We start from the raw sequence: 26595 nt of genomic DNA, 5'->3' as shown, positions 1-26595 counted from the left end.
CCATTTACAATGCAATAGAGGAAAACACTTCTTTTTATGATTCTTCTCATTATAGATTTTACATATTTTCTGTTGGAAAAAAAACACCCATATCTTATGTAAATATCACCGTCTTCTCAGCAATGACTCTCGAATGGGGAATTCTCCTTAGCACTCTTTCACTGTTGGTTTCCATTCACACAGGCTGATAAATGGATGCTCAGACCTCCCTAATTCATTTACCACCAGGGTAGACCCGCCTCTCCCAGTATTACAAAGTGGAGAGAATCACACAGGTAGGTACTACATGTACATAATTCATATTTATTTAAATGTTTTTATTGTCAATTTCCCTCTTGATTACTTATTGTTTGCATATTCCTTCACATTAATGACACTCACAAGCAGGTCCAATTTACCTTTATTTCTATAGTTAGTGCAGGTGTGGTTATATCTGGTTAAGCCTTTTGTCCAACAATGTCTTTGGGAGAACGTAAAAAGAAGCGGTAGGTTTAAGAGCCTGCACCTCTCTATAAGAATATGAGAGCAAGTCACTGAGAGGTCATGACACAAATCCTATGTGAAATACCCTAAAAGTTGAAGAGAAAAAGTGTTCTGCATACTTATGGTGCGCTATGGTCACACTCCTTTTGTCTGTTGGCCAAGCCTAGAAGCACACTATAAGAAGTTTAACGAGGAAAACATAATTTCATAAAACAGCACACATGGTATTTCTAATTGTAATTTGAATACAATTCAATCTGGCAATGAACTACTATGAATTAACCAATAAAAATTAATAACAAACTAAAAAAGTAATTGATAAAAAGGCTGATTCTTACCTCTTACTACTAAAGGGAATAAAAAAATAACGAGAATGATTAAATAAACCATATTCAGTAATATAGAATCAATATTTAATCCCACTCTGCTAAACATGTATGAACTCTGTGAGTATGAAGGAACACAATAAAACACAGAAATACATCCATTCCAAAGATAAGAGCATCATTAGTTCCAAAGACAGAAACCTTTACACACATGCGAAAATACGTCACGAGACAATCTAGTCACAGGTGTGGGCTGTTCTGAATGGGAATGCTTTGTAACGTGGGTTAACATCCAAACACCTGCTAGTTTGCTCACATTTTCAAACTTTATCTCGGCCCATTCTCACCTAGTATATTTGTTTAATCAAGGGTATGGCCAAGAGTACTATCAGAAATCTGTGATGGTCCCAGTTTCACTGTTTTATTCTGTAAATGGAAAAACATGCAAAATGTATCCTGTATTAAAAAAACGAAAATTACAGGAGCAAATGTATAATTTATTTGAAAACTCAGGTCCCAAGGCTCTGCATTCCTCCTTGGAAACTCCCTATTTGAAAATATTTGGTGCAATTTTGGTGGTCACAAAATACATCAATGTATTTGACAACTTCACAAATGTTGTATCTACATGAGTGTCATTATTACTATTCAGCCCAAGTGCTGAACATGTCCTATTTGCTTAATCTTCACTGAATTAGGACGTAAGGGTAAATTCTAGACCTTCACATAGTTGTCATTAGTTGCAGATGACAATTGTGTGGGTGACCTCTTTTGTGTGGATTCAAGATTTTGCCATACAGCTACAGGCGGTAAATTACATTAGATGTACAGTTTCTTTAGATTACCTTTATGTCATGGTATTTTGCACCTTATTTTTGCATTTAGGGATGTGTAATGTTTAGGGGTGTTTTGCAGTTTTGAGGAATCGGGGATGGCTAGTTTTTAGTGGAGAAAAGGAATGTTAGGGTTTATGGATAACTAGTGTTAATGGGTAAAACATGTTTTTTTAGAGTGGAGGGAGGGGTAGTTCTTAGGGGTACTAAGGAGTTTCTAAGGTGCAGTGATGGGTAGTGTTTAGGGGTAGTAAGCATTTTTTTAAGTTGAGAGATGACTAGTGTTTGTGGTAATAATACATTTTTATGGGTCCGCAATGGGTAGTGTTCATTGGTAGTAAGAGGAATTCATGGTTCTGCAATGGGTAGTGTTTAGGAGTAGGAAGGGTGTTTAAAGCTCGGGTGACTCAGAGGAACACTAGACGTCCTCAGTGGGGAAAATTGGTCTGGCCATTGCTTCGAGAACTGGCCTAGGAAAGAGTCCCCAATTGTCTCTGTGGACTTCGCAACCCTGTTCTCCTGACACTGGTAATAGAGGAGGAATTCAAGGCATTGTGAGTGAGCTGTGATAGGACATCAAAGACAGCCATGCGTGAAACTCAACTAAAGCCCATGTAGTTTAACCCATTGGGATGGGATTTTACTCTCCCCATGTACGGGAGGTCAGGCATAAACAGGTGAGGGTCCTGCAACAATTGATCAGTGGTTGACCTTAGGGGACTAATGGTGCAAAGAACACTGTGACAGCCCAAACGTGCTTGATGCTCAAGTGACTCTCATGGAAGAAACTTTCACAGTGTTCCCCCACTACATATGCAGAAGAGGCTGGAGAAAGGAAGACTTCTCTCTCTGTCACCCCCACACAGCAAGATAGATCAGTCTCCCCCCCACGGGCTTCCCCTCTTCCAGTCAAACTCGATGGGGCAAAAAAGGTTCCAGGAGCTCAGACCTGGAGCCAAACTCTGCAACACCAGACACGAAAGCACTTTTCACAGAAGCAGAGGCTAGCAGCTCTGCCTATGGTCGCCCTCGGAAGGCACACAGACAACCAGGCTGGATTACACAAGCCTTTAAACCTCTACCTAGACAAATGGAACTAAACATCCAGGTACTTGACACCAAGTAAGGGACACTACATCAGCACATCTGCCATTTGCCACACACCACTACTGTTGCACATCAAATTATCTGCCTGAGCAGCAGCCGAGAATCATGCCCCTGGGCTGCAGGAGGCAACTCATGTGACTACTGGGATAAAGGGGAAGAAGCCTGAGCAGTAGGGGGAGCCTGACCCTCAAAGGGACAATCTCATGAAACCTATGGTGTTTGCACCCAGTAGCTTTAAGAAGAAAAGTGTTTCCTTTAAGATAAGCCATGGGTTTCCTCATGGGGTGGCTACTTCTGATCAAGCTTTCCTGCCTTCCACCATCGGCCCCATTTTAATTTGTTTGCAAATTGAGTCAGGGCTGGATCAGGCATACACTCCACAGGTAGTAGAGTCTTTCAGGGGCCCAACCAGGTAGGGCACTATAGTTCAGTTTCCAAGGATTATGCAAGGTGTGGGTGGGTTAGGACTTGTGAGAGACTTTCTATCACAATGGTACACTCCAAGGCCCAGGCTCAACAGTTAGGGTACTCATCACATGACTCATCTGACAGATTGCTCTACCAAGCTCATCCTTCACCTCACATGACCTGGTTTTTAGGCGTCTGACATGTCCTCTTGGGTAGGAACCCTTCCTGTGCCCAGTCCTCACCCAAGCATCCAGTAGTCACAGGCTGCTCCACTGGCTAGCATGCACAAGCAAGGCCACACCATGCACCTGTGTTCAATCTGAGAGACAGCTGAAGTTGGACCTGCGTCTTCTTGGTGCTTTGCCAGGGCAGTTACAGACACCAGCAGGGCTGATCCAAAGACTTTACAAATCCATCCAATTTTGAGTAGTAATGGGCAGTGTGTACACAAGGCGTGGACATAATCAACACAAGCTGATGACCTGTATTTACTGGGAAATCTTCATTCTAAGGACATTATTGCCATCCCCAATCCCTATCACAAATGGAGTTTAGCAGGTAACCCACACATGTCAGCAAAGATCAGAAAAAGTCTGCTCTGTTCATGTTTAATGGCTACTTATGTGTGGCACCAGTGTAGCATTAATTTACAGGTAGTGCACTTTACTAGGGACTTATAAGTAAATTCAATTTGCCAATTGTAGATACATCAATCAAAACAGGTTTAGTGGAGAACCACATGCACCTTAGGGTCAAAGTGCTCAGAGTCCTAAGGTCAATAAAAAGAATCCAGCAAAGGAAAACAGGAAATAGTTTAGAGAAAGACCACTGTCAGGCTGGCAGCTCTAACAGAGTCTTTTAAAAAAAATCATTCTTGTCAAATGCTTTCATTTTGTTTTGTCTTGTACAGGTCCAATTTTGTACTTTTATGTGCAATACACATGTCCTTGATCATCTCTCTTCATCATTGCCCAAGTTTAAAAAAGGAATGAAGTTGATTTAGAGTTTCCATAATTTATATGAGCAGTCTGCTTTGAACACTCAAATCTTTTCGTCGTAAATGCATCAGACCTGCAAGACACTAAGTCAAGAGTATCAGGGGGTTCAAGAGGTTTGAGATTAGGTCAGGCCAAATAAAAAGTAAAAATAAGAAAACAATTTGGAATTGTGCGTTACACTTGTTACACAAAGTTCTTAAAATTACATCATTATGCCACTTTGCGTAATTACACGCCATTCATGGTAAAACTTTACTGTAAACATGTGAACAACAGAATGTGAGTGGCTGTTGTTTGTGGTACTTTTTTTTAATATGGGTCCTTGTACCAACAATTGACCGGAGAATGCTTTTCACACTGCCATATAGTCAGAAATGACAGATTTAAAGTTTACATAGTTACTCACAATTTTGGTAAAGTTTCACCTAATTATGCAAAAGCATATGATGTTAATTTCACACTTCCATCCCTTCTTGGAACTGGATATGTAGGAGTTCACCTTTTGGTGGACAATCAGCTCAATCCCAGGATTCATCTATGAGGTTTTTAATTGCAGTAACTTTGATATAAGCTATTAGTTCTGGAATTACCATTTTTGCTGGCACCATAATTGCCCTCCAATGGATCCTTACTAAAGGATTTGAAGTGCAGTCATCCCAATTTTCACTGATTTGGTAATTTAAGCTCCTGCTGACTTCCTAGAATGTGCTGGACATTTCTCAGGTTCCTTCTTTATAATCAAACCCTAATCCCACCTTACATGGGGCCAACATGGTCACCATGGTAGGAACAGAGAACACCAGCTAAAATTAATAGGGTTGACTTCGGGACGTACCATCACAGGTACGGGAGAGTGCAATTGCCCAAGGATATCTAGAGTCACAAAGCAGCCATGCTAGCCCAGATTTGTCTTTGTCTGACAAATGCACGCTTCCCGGGAGGTCAGTGCTCCTTAGCATGTGTTAGCTCCGGAATTACCAAAGCTTTCTATCCAAGTAATATATGGAGTGATCAAAGGAATCATAACTGATTTAATGAGCTGTTTGAAATTTGACCATACTGACAGTGTGAACAAACGGTTTTACATTTTAAAAATTGCACTGAAATATATTTCTATTACATGTTTAATTTTATACCTAACCATGTTTTTTATATGTTTTATCAATCTTTGTAATGGCTTTAATTAGCAAAGCAAAAACAAATAAACTTGAAACTTAAAACTTGACTGTGTGCACTTACTCAATCATGGTTCAATCTTTGAGACAAGTGTATGCTGCTCGAGGCATAGCCGCATCTACTGGAAGGAGCTACATGCCTCTCCCAGACTGACCTTCTTACTCTTGTAAACCCTTGGGCCCTGACTGTCTAGAGGGGCTATGAAGAAAGGGTGATTGCACACTCACCGGTAGCCCAGTCTGCTTTTCAATGCTTTTCAATGACAGAAGGGAAATGCAGGCCAAGGTGAATCCCGATCAAGACTTAGGAGTTCTTGCAATCTAACCGAAATTGCTGGTGGGACACACTACTGGAAAGTCATTTTAGCTGCTGCAGAAATGCGCATGGTGAAGAAAATCAAAAGTGTGGCATTCATGGCCTTGATCACCGGGCACTGTCAAAAGCTAGCATCGCCAGACCCCATCCACTTTGGTCAGGTCACTAGGAGCCAATCTGTCAGGCTGTATGACCTTCACTGCTGGGTGGTTAGCCCCTCTGAAAACGCACATGCTTGAATAAGACATTCCCAGCAAAGTGGCATTTCTTAGCTTGAAGCAACAGCCAAGGCTGGACAAACAATCCCTCCGTAAACAGACCAAACATGCCTAATCAATGAGAGTATGTTAACCAAAATGTCACTACTTCGACACATGCCAAATAACTCCAGAAAGGTATACTCACTTCCATTCTTACAGCCTGGATCATTGTTCACATTGGTAGGGACAATGAACTTTTTAAGCATTACCCTTCTTCATAGCTCCAGTTGGATTTAACACTTAAGCATAACACTTTCACCCCATATTGAAAATGTGGGCCGATCATTGCTAGGCAAGCTGATACAACAAGCCTTAGAGAGGGACACCTGTGTTCCTCATTGAATTTGTGATCCCACATACTGAAGACAATGCTCTTGCTTTTAGAAGATTGATATATTCTTCCCACCACAATTTTTCCTCAAACCACATCCCAAGATATTTTTATTTACTAACTGTCTATATTCTTTAGTCTCCTAATTACAAATCATAATTTGTATTCCCTTTTCCAAATGTCAGAACCTTGGTCTTATCCATCTTTACTATCAATTGCTTTTCATTACAAGAAGCATTGAATGACGCTAATTTCCTTTGGAGGTCTAATTCTGACATATCCATGATGACAAGATCACCCGCATATAAGAGACATGGGACATGCGTGTCATTCATTTTTGGACTCATGCCCTGAATGCTGATGGGGCAACTGATCGATCTGCTAAAAATGTAGAGAATTACAAGGGAGCCAACAAGCAGCCTAGTCTCAGACCGTTCTTGATTGTTATTTTACTGGCCAGTATTCTTTCTGCATCTATTACCACAGATTCCCAATTCTGCCTGTGTAGTTCTTGCAGAATTAAGAGAAGCCATTTTGGGATTTTTTATTATATAAAGGGTTTACCATATTTGTATGATCCACCAAGTCAAAAGGAGCACAAAAGGCTGTAGGAGCAGACCAAGGTTCCCCTTTGTTCCACTGACTTTTACGCTCCTGCAAATAGAATAAAGCAGTGATTTATTGTTTAGTGGCCTTCTTTGAAACCTCCCTCTTCTAAGGGGATTATATTCCTTGTATCTGTCCACTCTTTTTGCAGGCTCAATGCATATTTGTGAAACTAGCTTTACCCCCGCATCTAGTAAACTAATCAGTCTATAGTTTTGGGGTATAGTGGCATCATTCTTTGTATGATCAGGTCTTATAATTGCATCCTTCCAGTTTTCTAGGAACAGACCTGTCAGTAGCATTTTGTCAAACACTAAATAATATAATTTCACTCAGAAGTCCATGTTTGCTTGAAATATCACTACTGGAAGGTTATCTGGTCCCGATGGCTCTAGTCAAATTGTTTTACTTTATTGGTTCCTTAATAATCTTAATGGAGAACTGGGTTTTGATGTCCTTACCTACAATAAATCTTTCCTCCTGTGGTGCATGTGTATAACTATTACTGTAAATTTCCTCCAGATAACTTACCCATTCCGCCTCCCTTAACAAGTAGCGCATTTTCCCTTTCTCATTTCCTTTGTTGCATGAGCTGCCAGAGGTTTATACAATTTTCTTTTCCATCACCTAGGGCATATCTTTCGAACACTTACCATAGTAAGCCTTTTTCTTGTTACTAGTTTTCTCTTATAATCCCTTTTTGCTGCACATAGAACGATTTTTGACTCATAATCGTATTTTTCTTAATTTATCTCTCTCATTTTGTATCTGTTTTTTAGGCTTCTGCATTCCCTATTAAACCATATCTGGTGCTTTCTTGTGTAGGTGAAGCCTCCCTTATCTTGCTGATATTGTATGCTGATGATACATCAATCTATATTGGCTCACTCTTGCAAGGGTCTAATTTATGATTAAAATCACCCTTTAGTAGCAATACATATGAGCAGTACTTTGCTCACATCTTTACCTCGTCTTCTCTAAACAATGTTAGCTGAACTCCATAACCTTAAAACGTAACTGGTTGAAAACACACATTATTTACAATTATATACTCCCAAAGCAAAAAGTTTTTAAACAACTGAAATAAGCATACAAAAATCGAGTTATCCTTTGCAATTATCTCAGTCACTTTGAATGCCAGTTTAGTAGAAAACAACCCCCCCCGAAGGCTCACCTGAGCCCAATTTCGTTGTTTTTTTGCTAACCTGTAGTAACCTATCAATTAGAGGTGGGTCTTCACACAGCCAAATTTCCTGAAAACACTTGATCTCATAAAGATCCAAAATCTCTTTTTAAACTTCTAAATGCAATAATTTCCTGAAACTATATATTCCCTGATTGAAAGAACAGGTTGTGTGAAGAACGTTTGTCTTAATCTATTTTGCTCATATACCCCTGGTCTGTTTCCTCTAAGGATGCTAGATCAGCTTATTGATTCTCGTCCACATAGCTATCCCTGCCAGCACTGTCTGTTGGAACCGTTACTCTCAGGGAGCCCTTATTTCCACTATCTACCTGTTTTATATTCCAACATTTATCTGATAGCTTTACTTGGTTTTTCCCCAGCCCATCATGTTGTTGTAGGAAACAATTATTCCACTGTTCACTCTTAGCTACTTCCTTCATGGACACAAATTTGATACCTTGTTTTAAGATCTCCTACTCTTTATTTTCCAAGGCTAACTGTACAATTTCTGCAAAGAGTAAGAACTTAGTGACCTCTTTCCCTGCTATGTCAAAAGTACGTTTGTGTACACCTGTGTAGTATTTTGTTGTGTAGTGATGTTTTCTGTTATTTTTTGCACTGCTGTGTTTTTGGGCTGCATTATTACAAAGTGATTTAGTTGTGTTGCTCTGGAGTTGTTGTGTTGTGTTCTGTTTTCACTCTTTTGTTTTGGTTAGCCTTTTTGTGTTTTATGTTATTATGTTACTACATGTATTTTATGTTGTATATTTTTGATAGAGATTGTGTCTTAACTCAGCACTCCTTGTGCTGACTTTGGGGCAGATATAGTAACTTTTAGCAGAACGCATTGCAGCAATCAATGTTGCTGTAGTGATTTGCATGTGGGAGAACTACTTCTCTCTGCCCCTCTGCTATTGCACAAACAAGCTTTCTAACCCTACAAAAATGGTGGAAATATGTGTGTATGTGCTGTCCAGCATAGGTTTTGTACTATATGTAGACCCTTACAGTAAACAATTGTATGCCTCGACAATTTTCTAAATATTTACACATTGAACAGATGCTTTACAGTGCCACATGTATGTACACAATATGTGAAATGATTGTAGAGATAAAAATATTTCTCCAACTTTGCATGAGCCTCTTCTAAGGGTAACTTTTTAATGAAAATCTTGTCTGTCAATTTTAATTGTTCTTTGTTGGGACATCCAAGTGCAAGTGTAATGACCCCTTTTCTGTCACAAAAAATAAATTAGCTGGTAAGTAAATACCCTTTAGAGACTTTGTGTTGCTTTCCATTCATGAGCAATTTCTGGGGATGAAAAGTCTTGATAAATCTGCCATGTTTTGTGATGCAGCCCTTAGTGTGAATATGAACCACCTTATATGCAATACAAGTAGTCAATGTGCTCAGCCCAAAGAGGCCCAGTGTGGTTGCAACCAACTCATGGTTCTGGGTGAAATGTTAAGGACCAGTTGCTTTTTTTGAATCTCTCTCTGCCGCCTCTAAGTCACTGTGGTTTTATATTTCATTGATGCCATGCAATTCTATCAGTCATTGGCTGTCTCCGGCCACATGTACTGTTTGGTCACATACAGCATTTACTGTCCACGTGCGTCAGCAGCAGGAAATGTCCAGGCTGTATGCCCCCTCTAATCTATTGTCCCCTGTGTCTGTTTTGACACAAAGGACGGACATCAACACTAACATCAATGGGTAAGAGGAAAGCTAACAAGCAACAGACAGGGGGAAATAGTTAATACCCTGGGCTGCAAATGTACTGTCAAAGGAGATCGAGTTGACTGAGGGTAGGAGGGTAGGAGAGGTGTCCATCTAACTGTTGTTACCCTGACTGCCGACTTATTACTTCAATCTGAGTTAGTAGAGAACATGGGCCCTCTCACAATTTCTAGGAGCCTTTCAAAGATTCCTTTTGAAGCTGGGTCATCCCCATTAATAGAACCATCAGTTAAAAGAAAAAAGGGTGGCATAAAGCCCAAGGCGATGAAGGTTTCCAAAGTGCCTAAAGTCCATAAAGTGCCCAAGACAATGGCCACAGAACTGCCTGGAAAACAAAGTTCCCCTAATTGTAATTACGATCTGTGTGTAAGATTGGAAAATTCGTAAATTACATCTGAGAATACCAAAAGTCATAAATTACGTTTGTGAATACCAAAAGTCTTAAAGTTAGACTTTTGTCTCAGATTATCTTTGTGAATCGGCCCATAGTCTTTTACCTATATTTTTTGGTTTTGAGTGTAGTGGATTTATGTATGTGGACATGCCCCATTATTTTGGAATTTGCATAAGTTAGTGGTTTAGGACGGTGAAAGAGGGTGTTTCATTTGCTATTGGCTGGCTCCACCCGTAGGGGCTAAAGGAGAGTGTTGGCAAATCAAAGGCCTATAAGATTTCAAACTAATGTTAGTTCACTTGGACCCTCAGAATCTCTCACCCAGACAGGTAGCAGGAAATGCTAATAATACTAAATGCTCCAGTTTTGGCAAGATAATTCTGATTTCCCGCCTGGTATCCTGAATACAAAAATGGTGGCAGTCAAGGCATTACTTATTCGGATTGAGCCTCTCTCCATAGTTCTGCTCTATGGAACCATTTAACTGACAACTAAAAATTCCCTTCCTCTCATACATGTCAGATAGATATTTCAAATAAAATGAAAAATGAAGGCTTTCATGCCGACACCTATGAAAGCCAAATCATAGAAAACGTTTATAAAATTAAGGTACACAAATTGTTGTTGATAAATTACTAAACAGAGCAACTTGAGCATCAAATAGATAAATCACTGATATGTTAAAGAATATTATACATGCACTATAAATCTAATGTCATGAGTTAAAATATGATTTCAAGTATCGATTCCTTGAAAATTAGGCAGTTCGCATGCCTTCCTCCACACGGTTGCCAATAAGGCACGCTCGTTTGTATGTAGTCACAATTTTAGAAAATACCCACCATAAAATTATAATTGCCAGGGACACTTTCACAGGCAAGCAAGGCAGCGCGCTACTGTGATAGGGGTGAGGCCTGGACTGAACGGGTTGGAGGCAGGGCTGTCACTGTTTAGTGGTCTATGCAGGAGTAAGCCACATCTCTCAGGTAGGGAAAACCTCAGCACTCTAGACCAGCAGTGTTAATGTCATCCTCTGACTGCCACCTGCTCTCTATCCTGGAGCAGCTGCAGTAAAGGCTGTGAGCTGTGCAGAGCTTCCTGTCTGTGGCTCTGCTCATCGTCAACGTGCACAAGGGTGACCTCTATACTTGCGGCGTTTGGGACAAGCTGGTGTGTAGCTCTCCAGAGGCTGTGCTGGCCACTTTTACTGAGCACCACTCTCCAGAGCAGCTGAATCACACGGATCCCACTAGGACCTGGGGTAAGTGCTGATGGGGTGAAAAAACTGTTTGAAATGGGCAGGAAGGATGTAGAAAAAGACCCACCTGTGCACACAGCGTACATCATGCTCTTCCAGACCATGTCATATCACTTCCTGTAACTGGGTCATAACAACTGCAAGCTTTGCAAAGAACACTTACACCTCTAAGAAAGAATTACATCTGCAATAGTTCCTGTACACCCTTTCGATGCGGCCATACGTGCTGGAATCAGTCGCCATGCCGTGTTCCAATGCCTCCAGAGCAGAGCATGATGGTAGCATGTCCGCCTCTCCAGTTAAAGAAACAAGCACAATCCCCCTTAAAAAGGAAGCCAAATACCTACATTCTTACCAAAGAAGCCGAACTGACAGGCGACATCGAACTTTTGCAGAGAGACAAATAAAAGAAAACAAGCAACAAAGCAGGAAATGCAGGAGGTAGAACTAACACAACTGTGGCATTTATAGGAGATGGGAGGGAGGAATGCTATATGCAAATGTAAGCAGCTATGACACCAAAGCTGAACATGGGCAAACAGTAACAGAGCAGGAAACCAAGAAAAAAATAATCCCCCAAGGAACAGCTAAAGAACAATAGCTTAATGAGACTGTACTTAGTCCCTGATCTGTGGGAGGACCGTAAGAGAAAAAGGAGGGATAAAGAGGAAGGACTGACTACTAGCAAGCAAGGATTTTAAAAGGAGCCTGACATATACAAATGAAAACAACAGCAAGCAATGGGAGGGGTTCGAACTCCACAAAGCATGTACAAGAGTTCCCTAAGCGACAGCACAAACGCTGTCTAGGCTTCGCCTAAAAAACTGTACCCAGCTCTGCGCTGAGCCATCAAAGCCCCTTACGACATACCCTAGACACATAAAACATCATCAGACAAAAATGATTTGTGATCCGTCACTATCCTTTAAGGGAACCAGAGTGTCAACAATGAATTTTAGACTGTTTCAGAACAGATACAAGGTGAAGGGCCGGTTGCTTGCACTTATTCCTGCAAGCTGACACCTCTGATTCATTTTACATGTAATGGCAACCTGTCATTTTAACAGCCATTAACGATGTGCGAGCATAGGTACTGATTTTTCACTGACAACTGCCAGTGATTTGCTGTCGACAATGTTTACTACATTTTTCTATTATCTCTAAATCATGCTTCAGAACCATACCTATGAGAAATAATCAAACCAATGTAACATATGAATGCTGTCTGATTATCAGAAAAACACGCTATTCGTAACAAGATACTATGTGTATTAAAAACACTTTTGTCAGCTACCACTGTTACCAAATAATAACTTTAGTAGAAAGTGAGAGACGACCTGTGCAGTATTTAAATATCGTACATTAAACATGCAGGCAGAGAGTTAAGGGGTTATGGAAATAGCGGTCAGTCTTTGGAAAGTAAGAAGAGAGCCATACAATTCTAATTTATATAATCTAATCACCAGTATTTTATGTTGGAAATCAGTTAGTTGGTTGCCTGATAACAGAGCACATACGCATTCACTATGATGCAATTAAAAAAGCAAAATGAAATAAACACTCATGGGAAAGAAATAGAATGTTTGGAAAGCTTATAAACAATATGTAATCTTAGCGAGTAAGAAATAAAAAGTTGTTCTTACTTTAAGGATATGCTAAAGGCAAGAAATGCAAGCAATGACAAATTTAGCTTACAAATATTTTCAGAAAGAATCACATTACAAACCCTCCTTCTTTGGTATAATTTAGTCCATGGACTATTGAAAGCGCTCATTAAAAAGACAAACATGGTTCGAATTTGAGTTTTATTTCAAATACATACCAGCAAACTATGTAATCAAGCTGTAAATAATGCTACTGCCTTACCCAGGTCAACCTCATGGATATAGGCCCTTATAACAGTAATGTAATGTATGCTGCAGTACGAAATGGCTGCGTGCCGTACCATGGTTTCAAAGTTTACTCCCTTTAATTATTTCTAGAAAAACAGAAAGAGGCAGGGCAAAGATGCCATTTTTAGGATGTCATCATCTTCGGTTCCTGAGGCCACGTCTTCCTTCATATTTAGTGCTCCGTTGTAATCAAACTGAACAACCTAAGGAAACTGCTCATAGTGTGATTTGGGGTTTCTAATGAACCCTTTTGTCTGTGATTTGACTTCAGTTGGTGGTGCGACTCTGATTTTGTAGTTCAGTGCAAGCCAAGAGCGATAAGAATGTAAATTTAATTAACTGTAAATGATTAAAAAGTATAGGAATGTTGTTCCTCAGCTTTTAGTAAAGTATATTCACATTTTTTTTATTCAGTTTGTGAAGCATGTATTTCCATTTCTTCTTTAAAAACACAATTGTGTTTCTATTCAAATACAGAATGGGGCATATATTTGTAGAGGATAGAAGCGTTAGTTACATATTTAGATATGTGTGCATGTATACATAAAAAAACACAAGTGTGTCCACATGCATGGTAATGGCGATAGAGATTTTGGCTATTCCCATCACTGAGTCCCAGAATAAACAAAATGGGGTGATACATGTACATTACTTTCCACCTAGTCCAGCTGCATGTTAAAAGAGAGGCATTCCATTCTTACTCAATTCAGTTCAGCACTACAGTTTTGGAACTCCAAACTGTTTAAATTGGTGTGCCAAGAAATGCTGAATTTCGCATCCAGCATTAGTAAGTAATATATGATGCAAACAGTAATGTAATTAATGCTGTCATTTGTGATATCATCTGTAATATTCTAAGCGGGGATTGGCTAATGCGGTGATGCTCAATATAACTGGCAAATGTATGTATTTTAGAGTTAAAACCAAACTTTATTGCTCCTTCAAAAGCCCAGAAATAAATACTCACAGAGAACTTACATTTTACCTTATCAGAACATTACAAAATGTGGCTTGTGTTTCAGTTTATGTGCTTTTCACCTATGACAGACTGGGTTGAGCTTGTGTTGTGGACACTGGCTGCTGCCACCTACTGGTAAGCTGGGCAAATGGGAGGTGGGTGCCAGTGAATGCAGGCACATTACATGAACTAAATTGCCGACACACAGTACATTATCATAACTTTAAAACTGTAATGTAGTGCATGTTGGCAATTAAATTCAAAACATTAACATCAAAACATTAAAAACAGAAAAGAAAAGAAAACGTACCCTGTGGCACTTCCACGCTTTTGTCCGATGTCCTTCATTCCTCCAGCGGAGGTTCCATGCAACTCTCCTAACCAATCCTGGCACTGCTTTCAGGCAGAACGTGAACAGCGCCATGATTGGTTGGAGCAGGCTCTCTCAGTGCTCTGAAGAGCACTGGAGGCCTGTGCTCGGTCTCAACTCAGCTGTCCAAGACAGCTGGTTTGAGAGGTTTAAAGTGCGCATGTCTGGCTGGCTGTCGCAAAACGCCCGGCCAAAGGGATATGCGCATTTTTAAACATAAGTGCCCTGCTCATGACTTCTTTCTGCTGCTGCCAGTCAGCACCTGCCCCGCCCTGTCCTGACGCTCGGTTCGGGATGGGGTTATTGAAAAATAGAATGGTAATACATTAACTGTAGTACCGTTTTATTTTTTATCTCTGGAGCATGGGCGGGGCATTTCAATTAGCGGTGCGACTCTCCTCCGCCTTAATGGAGGAGCCAACCCTGGTTGTGGAAGACATTTTCTCGTTTGCCTTTCCACATCTTGCATCAACCAGAGATTTGTCCCTGGTGTATATTTTCCCAAAACACACTGGTGAGTAAATGCATGAAATGTCACAATTTTATGAAAGTTTTGCAAAATTATCTATATAGCCCACATCTAACCTTATATTGAAGTTATTAAGTGAAGTTGTGTTTTTAAGTAATTGTTTTTTGTTTTATAAGTACTTAACCATAACTATCATTTAACAACGTATTTTTCAGTAAAAGCTTGTTTCATTTATCATCTACACACCCAGTCTCATCCCACACAAACCAGAAGACCATGGCCTTTAGCTAGTCAAAACAGGGTCTTTGCACATGTCCTGGATTTTAGCCTGGTACTACACATCTCCGCCTACCCATCACAATTTAACTTGTCTTTCGACTGTGTTCAGGGACCTCTTGGCACAAAAGGCCTGTCTACATGGCTGTGTGTCTACATCTATCACACTCATAATAGAGGCACATGTCACTCTGTCTTGCCATCAAACATTTCATCCCAGCTAATTCAGCTGAGATCCTTGTGTGCACGGCCTGTTCTCATCCAAAAGTGTAAGAGGGGTCTAAAGAGCATTCATCTTCAAAAAATGTTTATGTCATTTGACACATCAGCTTGAAATTTGGAAAACAGCTCTGTGCAGATTCATTAACCTTCACCACGGATATAAGAAAAACAAAGAGTTCTTGAGAGTAGACTAACTTTGTTTCACCTTCCCTTTTTTTATTAAAACTAGTGCCTAAGAGATCAAGGTGCCAAACGTGGACATCTAGTCTTGCAAGACAGGGTCAAAGTCCAAAAATATGTCCAATTGTGATTGAGGGCAGTTCGGATACAAGAAGTGGATTTGACCCAGGCAGCACTTACCTTCAGACTTAGAAATATTTCTGAAAAGCATTAGCTGAGAAGGTAAATTTCAGCTGTGTAAGGCTGCAGGAGGTGTTCAAGAAGGGAGCGCTGTCTTCGGATAAACTTGGGTCACAGCCGCAGTAAAGATTTCAACTTTAGAAATTAGTCGCTGAAATATAAGTCAAAAATATCCAGCGGGACAACACAGAGGGTTGTAGTCGAAGACAATCCCACCGGCCAGGTACTCCTTTGGCAAAAGACTGCTGAAACAAATTTGCTGCTGTGGAGCAGAATTTAGCGGTAGAAGCCAAAAAGTCAATCTGACCGATGATACACCATGGGCAGATTTGCAAGCAGGATGGTACTGGTCTCTTCCTGGTTCTTAGAGCAGTTTTAAGTTCCCAGCTTTGGATTTTGGCTACCTGGGCACGTTTAGCACCACAACCAAGGGGCCAGGACTGGTTTGGCACCTCTTGGGGTTTAAAGACTCATTTAGGGTGGGTAAAGATGTGGCTTCAAGACGGTGGGGGGCATTTTTATCCCTGAGGCTCAGATCAGGAGGCCAGCAAACTAGCCCTTTAGAGACACTCTAGTGGTCCTAGGTTCAAGGCCAGTCCTCTACCCCAGGCAAGAGGGAACTGGGCAGAAAGGCAGCAAACCAGCAAGACAGCAGCAGGTCAGCAGTCCAGCACAGTGACAGTCCTTTCAGCAGCACAGCAGTCCTTTCTCCTGGCAGAGTATCCACAGGTACGGAAGTGTACTAAAGAGTTGGTGTCTGAGGTCCTACTTTTATACCCTGGTGCCCTGGTTCTGAAAGGTGGTAGAAGCTTGTAGATGCATGGAGTTTGCTGACTCCCCTGTCTTAGCTTCAAACTGGCTGCAGTGTCAATGTAGGGTTATTAGGACCTTTGAGTGGAGGTACAGCATACCACATTCATCTGCAAGAGGGGCTGGGCTCAGCCCCGCTGCCCTTCCTGCCAATGGATGGACCCTTGAGGTACATGTAATCTATTGTGTGACTGTCTGGGAGGAATTCATAAATTCTAACAGCCAGTTATACCCTGTCATTCGACCCGAGGCAGGATACAGGTACAACATGACCTATGGGTACCATGACATGTAAAACTTAATCGTGCATGTCCGAGCTTTAAATTGCATGCCACCCTCCACTATGGGCTACATAAAGGTGTGTTCAAGGCTTGGCAAGGGGGATTTATTGTCAAGTTGACACGGCAGTTCAAAACTGCATTCAGGCTGCAGTGGCAGGCCTTGGACATCTTTCCAAATGTTTGTTTATTGGGTGACACAATATGTGCTGCAGGAGCACTGGTAGCATTTAATTTACAGGTACTGGATATTTGGTATACCACTCTGCAAGGTACTTACATGTAAATTAAATATGCCAATTGGGTATAAGCCAATTTAACCATGTTTTAGGAGAGTGAGTACAATCACTTTAGCTCTGGTTAGCAGTGGAAAAGTGCACAGAGGGTTCATCTGTTCGAAAGTGGTTTATTTGTAGTGATGAGTAGTGAGTTACCTCTAGTAATAAGGCAGAAAAAACACAATCAGGGTCCCAATAAATGAATCCCTTGCTCAACCCTTGGTAGCTGGCGACGTGTAGGCAGGCTTAACTTACGAGGCAGGTGTGCAAAGCATTTAAAAGCACCAATTTATTAAATAAGTAAGACTCAACACACAAGAAAAATCCAACACACATTCTACAAGATTTACTATATTGTTCTGAACTAATAGACACCAAACTAACATAAATCCAATGTAGGGAACGAGAGATGTGAATTTTTAAAGATAAAAAGTTAAACTAGCGCTTAGAAGCTAATAGTGCGCAAAGGGTTAAAAAAGGTTGTGCTGGTTGTGGCAAAGACTACAGAACTTTACACTTCCTTGCAGAAGTGTTTCTTGATTGAGGAAAGCGGTCCACAGAACCAGGCAAGGGCACAGCGCCCCTGTTTTCCTCTTGGGATCTGGGACAACATCTCCCAGTATGTGCCTGGTCAGCCTATGAGGCATTTTACAAAAGCTGCTACCAACTTCTGTAACTTCTTCCGGAAGGTCTCCTTGGGGGTTCAAAGTGTCCACACCACCAATTCAGGGGTCTAGAATCTCTGAGATGGTCTTTGGGATGTTGGCACTTCAATTCCCACAATGCAACTGGTCAAATCCTTAAAAGTCCACTGTACATACTACAGGAAGGGGACTTCTTGATGGAGATGATGCAGGTGGGCTCAGTTGACCCGTAGCTTGTCAGAAGTTCACTCCTTAATCCTTCTTGAAGCAATGCAAAGCAGTTGGAGCTGCAGAACCAGAATTTGCAGCAGGTGCAATCCTTCAGAGTGCAGCATTTTCGGGTGCAGATCAGGTTTCTAGCAGAGCAGCCCTTCTTCTCTTTGTAGTTTCAGGCAGCAGATCTGATTTGCTTGGCAACTCTTCCATATTTATGCAGTGTTCCTGGGCGTCAAGCAGGGGGGTACCCCTGACCAATGTGAAGCAGGCACTACCTTCAGGTATGACCACTTTTTCCAAAGTGTGGCATATTCTTGCCCCACAAAGCACTATTCTTCCAAAATCCAAGATGGAGAAAGTCTCTCCTTGGAGGTTTGATTAAGCTAAGCCAACCCAATGGCGTGACTAATATTCCATAACACTCCCCTTCCAGCTGTAGATCTCCTCCCACAGGAAATTCATTGCCTCTCTAGCTGTCTAATTAGCACCTCATTAAGACCGCTTAGCTCAGCCTAGCCGAGGCTGGCCAATTAGGAGAGGGCAGCTGAAAGGCTGAACTCTGGCTTACAGAAAAGTAAGATCTACAACTTCTTTTCTGTTATAGTTATTATAAATCTAATAGTGACAACTTGTTGGAATTATCATAACTATCATTTTAAGTCTTTGACATGAATGAAATATTCCACTGTTAGCCTATGGCGCTAATTATCTACAATGGGGGAAAAACAAAATTGACAGTTTTTCCCTCACCAGGGCTTATACACATTTTTTATACTGTCCCTGCTTATAGTTTTAAGGCAAGTCAAGTCAATCCACTTTATTCGATTAATTAAAATCATAAAAGTACAATACACAACATACACGGACAATAAATACAAACATTCAGACAAAATACATAAAACAATCACTCTTATAAAATTCATTGTATCCAAAAATCTCAAACTTTTTGATTTGCATATATAATAACAAAAGAATTTAGACAGTATTCAACAGTGTTTTTTTATATTTCTCTTAAGCCTCACAGCAGCAACCAAAAAGCACGCAATGTTAAAATTATCCCAGGGATTGCTCAATGTCTGCAGATAAAGTAGCGCTGGTCTGACCTGCAGAAAACCCCTTCCTCTCAGGATGGGGATTAAATACTTCATGCGAATATCAATGTAAAAATGACTAAACATCATAAAATGAAGAGTATCCTGGGGGGAATAATTGTCACGTTGACAAGGGTCTGCATTCTTAGGTTTACACCACTCCTGGAAGTCTCCTAATAAAAAAAGAACCAAATTAAAACAGAACCTAGTTAGGAGCCAATGATGGAAGGGCTTATTTACTGTTACCAGATAAGGTTCAATAAGGATATTAGTTTTTGTTAAAAAATGGGCCCTAACTAAGGGTTTACGTAACTCATATTCTTCCCGCTCCAAAGACAATAGGTTCTTAAAATTTGTTTTCACCCACAACACATCCTCCTTCCGGATCTTTTCAGGGACTTCAAATAGCTCTGGCCGCCCTATTTTAGTCAGCATACATTTAACATAAGACAGCCACTTAATCTTATTGGAGTTATCTAATTTAACACAGTCTCATAAGATCTGGTGATTCAGGGTCAATTCAGGGTTTAACCAGGTTTTGAGCCAGCAGAGCAACGGGGCTGTATCAGAAATGTAACCTATCCCCAATTCCTGGTGTATAGAGAAGGTTGGGGTAGATTGTGGTAGAGACAAAAGGCTATGTAGAAATTTATTTTCTGCTGTTTGAATACCAGCCTGCTCTTTAAAACCCCATATAGAGGAGCCATAGTCCGCAATCGCCAGGCACTTTGGTCTATACATTTTAATATACTCTCAATGGGTCGGGCCCCCAACCGCTGTGCAAACCCTAATAGACCTAAAGAAGATCGGATGACTGCATTCTTTTTCATTTTCTGTTGGGGTATCCAAGACCTATCATCAAAAACAACCCCTAAGTAAGTAAAAGAAGAGACCGCAGTCACTTCCAGCCCATTACAATAAAAAGATTTAGATTTTCTTGCTCTAAGACCAGATAATATAATGTGAGACTTTCCGATATTTACTACCAAATCCAACAACTGCATGTGGGCCCCAAAGGCGTCTAAGTGCCGCTGGAGGCTCACCGCAGTACGTGCTAAAAGGACAGCGTCATCCGCATATAGGAGAACCGGGATAGGACAGTCTCCTACACGCGAGATATCCAGGGACGCTGCCAATAATGACTTGTCCAGGTCGTTAATATAAAGTGTAAAAAGCAGGGGCTCCAGAATACACCCCTGATGGATGCCACTGGCAACATTTTTGTTATAATCACTTTTCCTAGTATTGTAACAGAAGAGTCGATCAGGGATATTGGTCTATAATACCGCGGATCCCCTCTCTGACCCTTTTTAAAGATCGGTATAATGATCGATTGGGACTATGATACAGGGAACCCTAATAAACCAGAGGTATTAAAGACGTTTGCCAGGATTCTCGCCAAAAATTTGGGTTTCCCTATCACGGGGTAAACTTTTCAGTGCTAAAGTAAGGGAGCGGTGAGCACGCGAACATTTGTCATCAAACGATTTTATACCTCGTAAGCTCTTTGTTTGGTATTAACGGTTAAATCACAAGCTATCTGTCTACAGATACCATCAAAAGCTCTAAGTACAGCATCCTGCGGGCTAGAGAGGTCATTTGTGATCCATGCCAGAACGATGATCCAGAGACCCGGAGATCCCGAAGGGACTCCCTTATCAGTCGGCTATCGTACAGCATGTTCAATGGCATTTGTAATATGGTAGGCAAGATATCGGTCACATTTGTGACAGACTATCCCATTTGCCAAATTCTAAATTAGGCCCAAAGTCCTCTGTTATGCGCACATCACTACTGGGAACAAAAGTCTAGAAGTCACATCATTCTTTTTGATGCTTGTATACGGATTTCATTATTATTTAAAGTCCATTATGTAAAGTGCATTAAACTGCATGCTTTTGCAAAACATTGTATTAGTCTCAACCTTTTGCATTACATATTATTCAGTATGGGCATTCTGCTTGTGAGGGAATAATTAAACAGACAATAATGTGGTCATTTTGGTCCAGTCCTAGCACTTGTATTAAGACTTAAATTTAGAAAACACAACCCTTAACTTTTCTTATAACATTACACATTTATGTAAAAGTGTGTGATGGTCAGAATCGCCGAATTCATCAAGGTATCGAATATACATTTGTATGTTTATGGCTACGAGTTGCCTTCATATCCTGACATTTGAACATGCCCCTTTCAGATATGTATTTGCAGTCCTATGTTGAGCATGGATGTGTAATACATTCCTCTTCATTGAAAACTCACCTTTGTTCTTTGCAAAATGTGAATTTACGTTCAGAAAAGAAATTATTTACAGATAATATAATGTCAATGTAGCAAATCTGCTCCCATGTAGTCGGGCCATAGAATGTTAGCCCTGCTTCATGAACCTGCGACTGAAAAGTCTCACGATGAATCACCTGCATAAACTTTCACATATAAAGAATAGTTGCAACTTTTCATGTGGAACAGTGGTTTTCAATCAGAAATCTCCTAATGGGAACGTGCCTGCCAAACGTTTGTGAGTACTCACAACGCTTCAAGGACATTCATTTGGTAGAAACTCCTTGGCCTTGATGAACCATAACATTTCTTAATGAGCAGAGTTATTCCTACAGGACATTCTGCCTCACTGGAGGAATTTAAGTATGCGCAACCCCATGCGTGAGTACAAGTGAATATTTTTACTCATAAATGACGGTTTGTCCACATTCAAGTGTCACATTCACAGAAATACCTGAACCTGCAAACAGGCCTCCATAATGGGGCCAAGATCATAGAGAGGGGTAAATACCACTGCTGAATATATAGAAACCCCACTCTTGTCATTTACATGGTATCTATCTCCTGATAGGTTTCGCAATTTGTCACTCTCACTTTGTCAATGCTGATATGTTACTTGCAAAGGGTGGCGTTTGAACTTTAGCAGGTGGGTGCAACTTTGATTTAAAATATGTTCATAGATCAGTGGAATATGCATTCTGCTCTGATGGAAATTAAATGGTGCAAAAATCTGCAAACAAAGACTGCTCTCATTATGCCATTCGCTTTCTTCCTGCACATTCACAGTAACCAAATTTATCACAAATGGCAAAATTTTCCTAACAACATGTAATCATGCAATGTGGCATAATAGTTCACATTTGGGTATAAAAAATGACATGAAATTTTGCTAATTATGCCAGTGCAACAACAATTCCATCTGAGCCTTGAGAGGTGGCCATCCTTCATGTTTTGAAGTGAGCAACATTCTTCTCTGCTAAAATTGTTTTCCGGTCATTTTTCTGTGGTAATTAATAGAGTAGTGTTAATCACAGTGAAACAAATGCTCATTGCTACATATGATTCTCACAGGACAGACCACCTTACAGCACTTAATAAAATTTTGCAACACAGGTTTTGTTCTCCCTTCTAATTCAGACTTTTTTACCTCCTCCAGGGTGGTGCGGAGCATTTGCTCACCGGAATCGTGGTACAAATTTAAATCATATTCTATAGGTGCATTAGGGATTATTTTGAAGAAATTATATTTCCATGCTTGAGTTGTATTTGACCATATCTGTTGCATGTTTTTTTTTTTAAACTTATTTTTATTGGATTTTAGTTGCAGCCATGCATACATAAAAGAACGACAGAACCAGGATAAATAGACACAATAAGGGACAGTCATTAATTCTCAGTACATGTCATACCCCCCCCCTTTCCGACTGCTTATTCATTTCCATTTCGACAGTAGGCGATACACATGGATTCCCTCGGTATGCATTCCAATGCGACCATTTCCTATCCCACTTCTTGGGCCATCCCCGAGCCTTCAAAACTGCGGTCTCCGCTAGCATGCATCTGTCCATCTCGTTAGCCCACATGGTGACGCTTGGTGGGTTTACCCCCCCCATCCTCTAGCCAATTCTCTCTCCACCAGTGTATACCCCAGGGTTGTGAAGTGCTGCTCAGTTTCCGTGAGGTCAGTTTCCTCCTCTGTTGCAAGTTTTGAAGTGTGTCACAATCTACCCTGCCACTACTGTTCTTCATCATAAATACAATAACTGAAAAGTTGACTCTACTGCAACACAACATGCATGTGTGGGCCCATAAGATACCAAATTCCAGTGGTGCAGAAAGGGTGCCATAGGCCCACATGCAAGGATTGAAATCAAACCCCAAAATCTCAATTGTTTAGTAAAAACAATCATGTCTGAGATGCATTGGGCCCCTTAAGCCACTGCAACTGCTGTCCCATTGATGTCTATTCCTCTGCCAAAGTCCCTCCCAAACCAATTCCCGATAGCAGATATTACAGTGTATCAGCCATCTGCTCAGTTATTCTTTATTTTGTCTTGCAGGGTGGTGCTGCTAATGTGTTAGGTGGAGTTGCGGTAAACATTACCTTGAATGAGCACAGGCGAGGGAGCCTGCAAGAAACAGATAGCCCCATTTGATTGATTCTGACTGATAATGCAATCATGTTTTACAATATTCCACCCCTTCCTCCCAGTATTGCTGTTTTCACTTTTCCCTGCAGAATAGGCCGGTTACACCTCACCAATATAAACATCATATTTAGATTTATGTCACAATCTATGCTGCTGCTACTGTTCACCATTTTCAGTATCCTTTGGACCTGCTGCCAGGGGCGGAGCTTTGGGGGGAGGAGGGGGGTGTATTTGTAGTATATAATTGGGTATAGATGCTTTCAGTCTGGTATGGTGAAGTCACTGTCAAATTTAAGCCTGGATCTTTACATGCCCACACTGACAAACACACGCTGACATTCTCCCTCTCTCTGTCTCTAGTCTCTGCCCTAAAACTTGGTTAGTTTGAAAACTATTGTGTTTTAAGTACACCTAAAAATGCTCTCTTTCCATTGGCTCTGAAGCCCCCCTGTTCTGCTTCTCATAATGTATTTTAACAAGATATGCCAGCATGATTGTTAGGAAATCTGAAGATACCCCACCCCAACCTTACTGTCTGCTGCACCTTTGATAGGTATGTCACTGCTAAAGTCCCGCCAACATATATTGTCTGCAGAAGACTTAACAATGTGTCTCATTCCCTGCTAACCTGATGTGTATTTGTTCCCCAGGGCGGTATTGGAAATGCACTAACCGGACTTGTGGTAAGCTTTAGCTCTGATTCTATATCGTTGAAGTGTGAAGGGGAACTCCTGCTGAAAACTGTTGGTCTCACATATGGATTGCTTTTGATCTATAAATGAATCATATTTTATAGTATTACACCTTCCTCTCTACTAATGCTGTCCTCTATTTGTCCTCTAGAAAGGTGTTACGAACATAGGAGCCGGAGCTACAGTAAGGAAAATATATATACATCTATATCATATAAATTATACATTTATATTACTCATGTCTTTTCATTGTACAAAAATTATGAGTAAGGGCTGTTGATAGCATATTTCCATTGAGATAGGGCTTCACGACTCTTGGTTGTTACATGACATTTTATCCACTAGTTTTAGAAGATGTCACCATCCCTTTTACAAAAAATCAGCTCTGTTTGGTGACAAGGATAGTGGTTTAAATACAACAGTGTTTGTTTACTAAATTAAAAAGATAAAACTACATTAGTGGTGATTCCTGTGATTTTAGTTAAAGTCAAAGTTTCCGTGTTTCAAGTTCAGGAGTATTGAGACCACTTAATGGCAGATCAATAAGCTGCTGCTCAAGTTCATAGCTAAAGGTGTGACTATACCGTACATATATATGCACACTGTGTCATCCCATTCCTGTATCTATGTCAATTCTCTTAGTGAGCCAATCAGTTGAAAAGAGTAATACGATATTAAAGGCAGAAGAGCATGGGATAAGAGGTAATGATTTCATACTGGTAGGTGGAGATCACACCTGCTAGTAAGGGATGCAAACAGATGTCTAAAACCAGTTTCCCGGAAAGGGAAATTGCATTGGTGTACCAGTCTTTAGGAAAAAGTGTCCATATGAGGTTTGTGTGATGGAACATCGCATGCCTATACAACTCATGCCTTACCACGCGCTCTTTACCATGACCGTGTCTTTACGACACATGCCTTTACCACGCATGCCTTAACCACGCAATTTTATGGTAAATACATGACTGGTAGAGGGACATGTGTGGTAAAGATCACACTCCTGCCCCTCTGCCCTAATCCCTAAAAATTGCCCCCTACCGTCTAATCTATCCATCCCAGGCATATGAACTACCCTGATGTCTATCCTGATTCTTAAAATCCAACCCCCATCCCTCAAAATACTACTTCAACTTCAGCCCCCTCCTTGAGCCCTAAAAACATCCCCACCCTCTTACACCTTCCCCACCTCCCCCTGCCCCTTGCCCAACTGCCCCCTCGAACTGTAAACTGCCCCTTTCCTGTCCCCTGGCCTGAGCCCTAAAACCCAGCCTCCTAAAAAGTACTCCAAAACCAGCCACCCTCCCTGAGCCCTAAAACCAGTCCTACCACCTTAAACCTACCCCCGCCTGCCCCCTGCACCAGCCCAACGGCCCCCCAGCCTATAAACATTCCCTTTTCTGTCCCCTACCCTGAGCCCTAAAACTCATGACCCCCAGCCGTGAAAACTACCAGACCCCCAAGCCCCCAAAACTATCCTAGCCCCCATAACTACCCCCATCCCCTACAAACTACCCCCACACCAAAACCCCACTTACCTCACCGCCTTGCAATCCTTCCTCTTCCTGCTTCCTGCTCTTCGGCCAGCTAGCCAGCAACTTGACGACACATATGCGTGGTTAAGGCATATGCGCTGTCAAGGCATATGTGTGGTTAAGGCAAGCATGGTAGGGCTTGCAATGTCAGAACAGACGTGGCTGAGGCCGCTGTGTTTCAACTGTTTCTCTCATAAGGGTAATCTTTCGAATCAGACACGAAGACCGCAACTGGACCACGTCGGATGCAACATTAAGACCCACCGGAGTCTCAAGGAGGACAATAAGCCTCGAGCGGTTGGGCGTCGAGTTGGTATTTCCACTCGGTATCACGAATCACAGTTAAAGGAAAAAGATTAGAAACGATTGGTTGGAGCTACATCTAAAGCGAGAACGTAACAATACAGACTGATACGTCTTTCTAGATCTTCAGAACTATCGGGAGATCGCGGTTCAATTGGAGAATACCACCGGTCACGCCTATGTAAATTATACCCGACTCCCTAATTATAATAAGGGATAGCAACGTAAGAAAATAGGAGACAACCACATTTTCTGTCTTGATAAAGATGGCAGTATCAGTATAAAAGCCATCGAAACGCGTCGACGCCAACATCTTTGGAAACACAATCCCATAACCAGCACAGAATAACGA

At 41.1% G+C, this 26595-nt stretch overlaps 1 long non-coding RNA gene across 2 annotated transcripts in view; it reads left to right on the top strand.

Moving 5' to 3' along the window:
• LOC146811206 (uncharacterized) overlaps positions 1 to 26595 on the top strand; it is a 101778-nt gene that overhangs the window by 49878 nt on the left and 25305 nt on the right. Inside the window, exons 1-3 of one of the 2 annotated variants that reach the window (XR_014965797.1) lie at positions 23619 to 23659; positions 24367 to 24399; positions 24560 to 24592. This is a non-coding gene — a long non-coding RNA (uncharacterized LOC146811206). Of the gene's footprint in view, positions 1 to 23618; positions 23660 to 24366; positions 24400 to 24559; positions 24593 to 26595 lie in introns of those variants that run through there. The other variant, XR_014965798.1, reaches the window with a different exon arrangement.

Source organism: Triturus cristatus, chromosome 7 (assembly GCF_964204655.1).
Source record: "Triturus cristatus chromosome 7, aTriCri1.1, whole genome shotgun sequence".
NCBI lineage: Eukaryota > Metazoa > Chordata > Amphibia > Caudata > Salamandridae > Triturus > Triturus cristatus.
The sequence above is the reverse complement of the archived record's forward strand: the minus strand, read 5'-3'. Positions and strand labels throughout refer to the sequence as shown.